This window comes from Falco punctatus (genome assembly GCF_963210335.1).
Source record: "Falco punctatus genome assembly, chromosome: 1".
Taxonomy (NCBI): Eukaryota; Metazoa; Chordata; class Aves; order Falconiformes; family Falconidae; genus Falco; species Falco punctatus.
Genome location: NC_137580.1, coordinates 99,265,126 through 99,275,124, shown reverse-complemented (window position 1 = coordinate 99,275,124; position 9,999 = coordinate 99,265,126). Strand labels below are relative to the sequence as shown.

General features: G+C 48.2%; 1 long non-coding RNA gene across 2 annotated transcripts in view; it reads right to left on the bottom strand.

The window, feature by feature from the left end:
- LOC308071053 overlaps positions 1-9,999 on the bottom strand; it is a 112,465-nt gene that overhangs the window by 17,326 nt on the left and 85,140 nt on the right. The gene's annotated exons all lie outside the window — the stretch shown is intronic.

Sequence of the window (9,999 nt, the reverse complement as noted above, 5' to 3'; positions counted from 1 at the left end):
TGCACCCCCACCACATCACCTGCTCTCAGCTGCATGTCCCTGCAGAGGCAAATATCCCGACCCTCCGGCTCCAGCTGCCTCTGGCTGAGCCCGAGAACAGCAGCCCTCCTTGGACCACAGGCTTGCTGCGGTAACACTGTCTCTGCAAGTGCTGAAATGCTCCTGGATAATGAGGTTAATTAATATGTTCCTCTGAGCCCAGAGACAGTGGGGAAGATTGGGATCAGCCTGTCCCCACTGGCTGTAAGACGTGCGCCCAGGAGCAGGTATTGTCCAAAGGTTACACGGCACAGATGTGCTTCGGGCCATGCCAGGAGATACAAAATCATTGTTTATAAAAAGCCTTTTAAGGGTGCCTGCAGAATAAAAGGAGGTGTGTGACTTTCCCCCAGCTTCTCCCTCCTCCAATTCATCCCCAGTGCCGGGAACTGAGCTGCTGGTGCCGACAAATCACCATTTTCAGCTCATAGTCCCAGAAGCACCTTAAAAAGCAGAGGAATGTTGCACGCTGGGGCCAGGCTGGAGGGAAGCCAGTAGCCAAGGAGGCAGCTAAGAAAGATGGTCAGCGGAGCACGGAGACAGGCAATAATGCTGACGGGCCTCATACACCAGTCGTGGAGAAGTCCCAATCTTGAAACGCATCCAAAACAAGCATCGCATTTGGTCTAAAATGATGTCACTGCCGATCATTAGTGTGGTAATTACAGTGAAAGCCTTTTGCAATTGTATCCTCTGAAGGGTCATTAATGCAACCCAACCGCACCAGTAAATGTCTCATTAGTCTTATTTCAGACTTACGTATTTTTCAGAGCTACAGAATCCTAATAGTCTTTTCCCTCCAATAACATTAATATCTGCTCCCTGCTCCAGCCTCACTGACAATGGGCCCTTCTCCTCCACTTCCCAGTGCTCTGCTCAGGAAGACACATTTCTAACAGAGGAAGGGCACTGAGAGCCAGCATTTGAGAGGTCGAGGGCTGGATCCTGGTCCCCGGTCACCACAGAGACTCAGGAAGAAGCTCCTGCTCCTTGTTCACAGCAAACCTCATCTAGGTGGAAATCCAGGGGAGCTGGAAAGGCAGCTAAACACATGGACATGGGATCGTGGAGCTGCTGGAGCCCAATGTCAATAGCCAATGATGCATGAGATCCCTGCGTGGATTGCTGCAGGGGAAAGTGGGACAGATGCTGTTCCATATTTCCACTGATCTTATTTTGAGGGAAAAGGAGAAGGCAGGCTGTATTTGCAAAAGACTTATGGCTGTCCAGGAGCATAAGACCACTGGGAGATCAGAAATCAAAACCTTGTTGACAAATTGGAAGCTTGGCCTGAAAGAAAGCAGAGCAAAACTCAGCAGAGACAACTGCAAGTCGTGCAGCTCAGCAGGAACATCAGCTGCACAAACACGGCTGGGTGGGCAAGTGTTGCTGAGAAGGGGACCTGGATTAGAAGGCAAACCTCATGCTGCCACAACAGCAAACACGCTGTCTGCAAGGCACATGAAGGGATTTGCCCAACCTTGGAACCAACAGGAGCCCTATCGGATGGAGCATGTGGCTTTTGCACAGAAAAAAAAAAAAAAAAAAAGCCCATTACAGAGATTAAGGGGTAATTTGGGTCAGGGTTAGACTCGGATGGTGGTCCTGTCATGTTTGAGTGTCCAGAAGACACTTTGGAGAGTGGAGACAGCAGGGAGGAAGGTACTCCCCAGCAAACCGAAAGCAAAAAGCAGTGCCGCTTACAGTGCCACAGACCCCAGGATGCTCCAAGGCTGCTATTAGCATCTCAGCAGAGACAGCAAGGGGTGGGTGTCCAGGAAAGCACTGTCTGTCCAGCCGCCCTCGGCTTCTAGCACAAAGAGGACACCCTGGGCGGGAGCTCTACACAAGCTAGAAAATCCACCTAGCAGCGTCCTCAAATGTTGCAAGCAGGAGCTGCTCCCTGGGACGTGTCTTGGTCCCGCACCCCCTCCCAGCACATCATGTGTAGCTGTTCCTCACGCAGCCAACTCCTTTAATCAGAGAAGAAATATCCTCAGAACACAGGATTCAAATCCACCAGGAAAGGTGACAGATTTTCCTATTCTTCAAAGGGGCTCTTTAAATATTAAAAATAGCATTGTTGTTTTAGCAACGTTCATTTAAATGATGCACACATGACACATATAATCGCCTTTGCATGCTGCAGACACTGCGCTTCTCTGCAGCGACAAGCCAGCTACGAGCTCTTCTAGTTTGTCCTATGACAGAAAAAAGAAATACATCCACTGCACAGAGGAGGAAGAGGTTTATTGCCAGTTTATGTGCCCCAGATGTGACAAGACATGGTCCGTGGTGTGGAGCCACAGAGCCCAGGGAGATCTCTTTCATTTCTAAAGCTGGGCTTCCAGACCAGCTTGGCTAAAAACTTGTTCCCATGAGACAGGGCTTAAGTAGGTCAGACACAAAGAGTCATCCAAAAGCACATCCTGAACATTTTCCTGGCTCTTCCTACAACTGCTCAGCCCGTGCAACATTCGTGCCTTAATAGCTCCTTCCCTTGCTCTGCTGTTCTTCCAGCTTTAGTAGTTTGACGGTCCATCTTGGCCCCTATTTTCAGGTCTTTCTGGTGGCTAAGAGAGAACCAACGTATTCAAAGACATTGGTGAGTTAGAGGTATCTTGCAATAAGTTGACTGCAACTATCATCTTTATCTCCTCCCTTCAAACGCATTTCTGGACCAAGAGAACAAGCATAACTGAGGTAACCTGAAGCTAAACACAGGTGGGGAGTTAGACTGGTTACCATTCTCAGTTAGGAGGAGCTGCCCGTGGAAGGCTTCACAAGGAGGTGCATACAGACTCCATCCACCGGAGGTGCCTTGAAGGCTCTTTCTTTTATGAACTTGAACAGTTTTTCCTTGCTTTCTGCTTCAAAGTGTCTTTGCAGAACCAGGGGGTTCAGGTACCATCTGTAGAGCTGCCCACACACCTCTGAAGAGACGAAGAACTAACCGTGATGCCTTGTTCTTCACCACTGTTCATTCTAGTCACCGAGCACACCCTCTAGTCAGCTAGAAAATGCTCACACACACAAGAGAGCTCCACTTCTTGTTGAAGACCCAATCAAGGGCAAGGGGGGTGGAGGGGTGGGGGGAAGTACATGATTGTAAAATGATGGAATTCATCTGCAACTTGACCTTCACTAATGATGAATGGCCTGTTTGCAAAGACCATCAGATGAAAGCCTTCACTCTGATGCATCACCTGCAGCTGCAATGAATTGAGGGGAAAACCTGATGTCCCTCCCCACATCTCTGGGGGCTGTGCAATTGCATGCAGGGAATAGTCCTGTTTCTGGTGACCACGGTACTTCACCTATACGAAGCGAATCCAAATTGCATTTGAAATCTGGGCTGTACACGAGTCAAGTGCAGTGGTTAGGTTGAGACTCAGGTTCTTGTGTTCAAGTGTCCCAATATGAAGTTGTGTGTCTCATTCAGGCTTACTTCAAAACAGACCTTGCAGAAGAGCTGAGCATAGCTGCAAATAATTTGACTCTCAATACTGGCTGCTTGCCTGGCTCTGAGTCATATGTTGCTGAAGGAACTGTTGTAATCTGCAAATTATTTTCCTGTATTAATTCATTCTGGTGAAATAAAAATATTGAAAATTGTGATCAGCCTAAAACTGGATATGCTGGGAGCTGCCTCATGGACAGTGCTCTCTCTGCCCTCAGTGACAGTGTGTAACAGCTTCTCGTGTTCCAATGTGATAGCTCCTTGTGCTCCAGATTTTACGATAGCCATAGAGATTTATTTTTTTAAAACTCTGGTCATTATTATTTGAACGTAGTGCCAAAGGAAAGAAGAGAAAGAAGCCAAGGATCTGGACTACCTGTTCCTCTATCTAACATGCTCGGAAGCAGAACACAATTTGCCCAGCTTGCCTGACTTGTCCTTACCACCAAGGACTCGGACTGTGGATGCAGGAGCTACAAACCCTCTCCTGTCAGAGACTCCTGCTTGTTCTCTTTATCAGTCTCACATGGCCTTGAAGAAGCTCTAAGGTTTCAAAAAGATCAAGCTGCCTTTCAGCCAAGATCACAAGTGATGAAGTATCAGGGGAAGATGCTCTTTGGACCCTTCTGTGGAGGCAGAACCAGCTCGTTCTCAGTGCTCTGCCCGCATTAACTGCCAGGGGAAGGGGCTGCGTCTGTGAGTAACACAGCTCTGAGCTCCTCCACCAGCAGTGAGGCAAGGGCAGCATCTGCAAGCATTTCTGAGTCTGTGGGACACAGCAGGGCAGGCCAGGGGAGGAGGAAAATAAGAATTTAAAGAAAACCCTTTGTACTTCGTAGCAGCTTAGAGCTGGTAATTAAAGGAGGGAAGGTACATACTGCTTTACCCCAGCTCCTGCCTCTTCAAGGGAGGGAGGGTTTGGATTATGCATTCCAACGTGTAACAAGGTCCACTGGTTTGGAACAAGAAGTCTGCCAAAACGCACAGCCTTGGAAGGGGGAGCTGAATAGAAGAGAGGTCTGAAGTCGCCTTGGTGCTGCTTCTGCAAGCACAGAGAATATTAACACCACTCTGTGGGAAAAACCAGCCATCTCCAGCAGAGATGATGGAGAATGCAAACCCTGTTCCCAAATATTTCCCTGGATCTGATTTCCCTTTGCCAGGTGTACTTCCTGATTGCCACTCCAGGAAGAAAAATTTGGGCATGGCAATTTGGTTTCTTGAGTCACGTAACCCTCTGCACTTTGAATAAGGTTTCAGAAGTACATTAGAATGTACAAGCGGTTTTTGGAAGTGCTGTTCCCGGATTGCACAGGTAAGGAAACATACCACTGCATTGTCTCTGATGTCTACTGAGCATCTCCAGGCACGAAGCATGCTGGCGCTGGCAGGGGGCTTGGAAACCCAGTCCAGATGCCTGAGCAGAGCCAGCTCCTGTACAAAGCCCCACTCTTGTCCAGTTTCAGAGCTGGACACTCCGCAACAACCAGCAAACAAACCTCCTGCTCAGGACCACTTCTCCATAATTCAAGGAAAGCCTTTTCTGGTTGTGTGAAGGAACACGCTGCGATGCCATCACCGGTGGAATTTGGAGGTGATAAACTCATTGCGACATCACAGTGAAACACGCTTAAGAGCTCGCACTCTGCCAGGGGCTGTGCACAAGTTTATCTCTGATGAAGCAAAGCACCCAGTGATTTCAGCTCAGCGGGAGCTTAAAGTTAAGCATACGCTTTTATGAGTGACATAGAAAAGGAATATATTTGCTACAAAGTTGCAAGTTTAATTCTGAAAAGGTGCCTCTCAAAGAGGGCGCACGCTGTGGACTTGGTGAGCCGCACACCAGGGACAAACCTCTCACGTGCTCTCTAGACTCCAGATCTGCATTAGCTGTTTCTGTATATGTGTGCATATACACATATATGCACAGGGCAGACAACAGTGCTGACCAGAGGGGTTTGATTTTTCTTGCTTGTTTGTTTCTTAATCCTGGAATTTTTCATGTGATTTCAGAAATATTGTTTTTTTGCTGGGTACTAAAATGCCTAGTTAAAAAGACTGTGGCCTTTGTGCGCATGGAGGTTGTATAACCTCTTTGCTGTTCCATGTATAAGTGCTTGGAGGAGTGTTTGTGCAGAGCTAAGCAAACGGATGAAAACATTTCTGTGTATATAAAATTTATTCAAACACAGATTTCAGTGTAACTATATTTGCAACCCTTTACGATTTTCTTTGCACCTGTGTTCAAGTACTGGAGCTCTACTGATCATGAAAGCAGATATTGTACTCAAATATGTCCAACAAGTTTCACAGTCTACACTTGATTGCAAAATTCAGAATGCATGATTTGTCTGGGGCTGGTTTAGTTGTGTAGGTCTGCAAGATGAAAGCAGTGCCAAGAGCAATGATAACCAGAGCCTAGTGGCAGTTTTTGTGCGTAAGCCATCAGCGTGGGCAAAGCTTTAGAAGCACAGTGCTGAGTAAAACACTCATTCAGAAATGTGAACAAGATGTAATAAAAACCTATTAATAGGAAATTTGCTGTTATGCATCACTCCCCCAGCTCTCCATGTAGTTGCATGGAGAAACAACTAAGGAACTAGCATTGTGCTGATGCCAGCGATGGTTACCTGCATGTGCAGCCTCCCGGTACCTGCTAGAAGGATTCTCCTGACACCATTTAAGGCACATCAGGCTTTCTTCAGCACTGGGAGACAGTGATTTTTGCCTTCAGATCATTGTCTTAAGCTGCCAGCACCTAAAACAGCTCTTTTATTTATAAAGAAGCAATGGATGCAATTCACATTCATTATTGGCATGTCATTCACAGTCCACACACCCATGGTAGCTTATCCCTTCCTCTCACACCTCCACTTCTTCCTCCCCAGCCCGCAGAGGACGGCAAGGTGCCTGATGACATGGATTGCTCTCGTCTAACCTGCAGCCCACATCAATCCTTTTGTCTGCCCCAGCAGCTGAGCTCAGTGATATGTAGGAGCATCACAGCCTCTGCAGAGATGGGAGCATCCGTGGCCGGGCACGTCCGTGAACATGGCAATGCCATCAACAGCAGCTGAGCTGCAGGCAGCCAGCGACACCGGGCACCTCGAGTTCAGAAGTGGTGAGCCTCTGAGAAGCTGTGACTTGGTGCTGGGCTGAGACCAGGGCAAGTCTGGGTCTGCCCAGTATAAACCAGGATGGTTACTAACTTTGAGGGCTGGGCTACAACGGGAAAGCTGTAGCACATGGTAGGGTAAGTCAGTGTGGGAGAGGTGAGTAATTCACAAACACTCCTGAGCTAAAAGCAGAGTGCTGTTTGTTATGCCGGGTCATGTCTGCCCCTGTTGAAAATTATTTGTATACCTCTTACTTGAGAAAACTTACGGGAACTCCAGAAGCTCAGCCTGATTTGGCCACAAACTCCTCCTGGAGGTGCATGACTGGTCATTGCCTGGTACCTTGCTAACATCTCCAGTCGGAAGCTGCAGCATTGATGTGGAAGTTCACTGCCAACCCCTGAAACCGCAGCTGCAGACCCCCACCCCAAAGCAAAGAGCCCCTCTCCCCCAAGCCCAGCAAACTCAGGGTGTGAGGACACGGTCTCCTGGGAGCCCTTCCCAGTGATCATCCCCGCCAACAGACGCCTTTCCCAGCTCCAGCAATTCCTTGAACCACAGACATTGTCCCAGCTGGGTGCTGAGCACCCAGGCAGAGCCCACCCTCCTCCCACAGCTCCTGTTAAGCTGTCACCCAGCTCCCCTTCGCTCAGACACCTACCCTGCACAATGTGGCCCTTTTCCTCTACAGGCCATATGTTTAGTTTTACAGAGGTGAAAAAACCTGTGCAAACACTGAGCCACAGCAAGCAGCAAACCACCCCGTCCCAGACCCGTGGCTGCTAAACATCCCACAGACCCGCAGCTCCCAGCCACACAGCCAAACCCTCTCCGGCTGTTAATACTCCTCACATGCTTTCGTGTAAGTGATGGAGAAAAGTGTCAGGCTGGGGAAAAGACAGATCACGAGTATTTCTGGCCCTGACATTTTCCTCCAGATATCTGGATTTCCATATATTTGAAAACCTAATATAAACAACAGAGAGAAAATTTGCATTTCGGGCACTGAGGAATGAAAAATGGAGGCGGCGTAATGTATTGCTGCTCGAGGAAGAGGAATGACAGTGGTAAAGTCGAGCACACACGACAGCACCCAATCGGCTTGTGGCAAACTCATTTCCTGGCAGAATATAGGGTTTCATCTGCTGGAACATTTAATAGGCATCAAAGAAAGATCACTTCCCTCCTCTCAGTACAGATTGAGAGCCTTCGCTCTTGCTTTATTTTTGCCATTTTATTAAACCCTTTATATAGTTTTAATACAATATGTATGATCCTCCTGAAAACAAATAAATTCTTAGGCGCTTCCCAGATTCTAAGGATTTCTAATGGTTACGTATGTTTTATTTATATTTTCAGAGAGACATTAAATATGCGATGTGTAAAAATACGCAAAAAAAAAAAAAAGTTCAACTTTAATTTATTACTCTGTACAGAGCATCATTACATTATGGAGTTAATTTGCAGATCTGGGGAGCGCCAGCCCAGGGAAGGGGTTGAGCATGCTTCCACCACATCTGGGATTTCTGCCTTGATGGGAAAGCCCCAAAGCACCTGAGGGACTTATAGTCTTCACCCAGCTGGGTGCAGGGGGCTTGTCGGGGGCCATTCCTGGCTGGGTCACAAGGAGAGAGCTGGGAGCAGCAGGACACGCTCCAAGAGCCACACAAACACATGGGACTGACAAACCCTCTCCCAGACTGTAAGTTACTCCACGACAGCATCGTGTGATACACCAGAACGAAAAGCCCCAGTTCCTTACACCGGCTTCCATGCCACGGGAAGAAATGGCTAATGAGCCAGCTAAATGCACTCAGTGCCCGGCTGGGCTGCAGGCACTCCTCCCATTGCACAAAAAGCCATACACAGGAGCCCTGTCGATCCCAAACTCCTGTTTGATTCACCTCCAGTACAAGTGACAGGCTTGTGATGGCCACCACTGCACGCGTGCCTAGAGACTGAGTCGATGAAAGCTCTTAGAAAAAGTGCTTTCAGTACTATAAGGTGCAAAGGAGGCTCACGTGTGAGGCCAGCTGGGTGATGGAGCACCCCGGGCTGACTTTAACCATGCTTTTCTGTGCTTTTTGAATTCCATTTCACAGTATCTACAGCTTCCCACCTGCAAGCCTGAGTGAGGGATGGGGGAGGAGGAGGACAGCGCACAGGATGATTTTTGATGACAGTGCTCAGTAGGGCTGGAAGCAGAGTGTCTTGGTGAACCTTAGTTATGGCTTGAAGCAGCCTTTTGCTCTGAGGTTTCCTTATTTAGGAACCAGAGAAATGCATCAGAAGGTTTTCAGAGGTTCATCAATTCTGATCAGGTTCAGCCTGGACACACGATCTCTCCAGCTCAGGCATATCCTTGGCAGGCAGCTCCTATCCCCTAAATATACAGGCACACAAACACACTGGCATTTGCTGTGCTTGTGTGAATGATGCCTGCGCTTCTGCAGAGGGGAACTTGCTGCTGGAAAACTCATCACCTTGCACATGCACCTGCCTGCTGTGGTGCATGGGTCTGCAGAGGGGTGGATGTCAGTAGCACAATGACCTGGGGCGTACCCCTTCAGCCTGCCTCCTCAGCCCTTCCCAATCCGCAGCCCAGATCCTGTTTGTGATGTTACGTTTATTCTGCAGCACCCAGCTGTGATAGCACAACAAGGCTGCTGACCTGGGCTGGGCAGCAGTCAGAGATGGTTCAGAGCATCCAGAGCAGATGAGACCTCGCCACAGAAATAAACATACAGTTAAGAGATACATGGACAAGGAAGACCAAGTATCCACGGGTTTTACTGGGAGACATCGTGAGGCTCTTGATGCTGCTGAACAGTGGGCTGAGCCTGCACACACCTTATTAAGAAAGCCTTAATTTCATATTAGAGATCTGTAACTCTGCTACACAATAAAAAGCCTCATGTCAGGGACACGAGGGAGACTTTCACAGCCTTTCTATCTTGGGCACTTTACAGCTATTTTTAATACCATCAGAGTAATAAGACATCCATAATTCCGCCCTCCCAGATCCCCCCCGAGGAGGCAGGGAGCTGGTGCCACCGTCCCCCACGCTTCTGGGTGCCGCAGAAGGACCCACAGCCCACGCACATGCTGCCTTTCCGATGTACGGTTTACACTGAATACATTATTTTTGGTCTTGTGAGCACAGTGATGTGAAGTGACCTGCTGGTTAAGGGTAACCTGCGTTAACAGAGCTGTAGTCATGTTGATTCAGAATATCTTTCATGTGTGTCCTTTAGAAAAATGTATTAGCAGACAACACGGTCAGAGCTGGAGCGGCACGTGACTCCTAACACAGTGTGACACAGGCTTGTACTTCTTGCAAATCATTAGTCCAGACACAAAAGTACACAAATAAAAGCAAACACA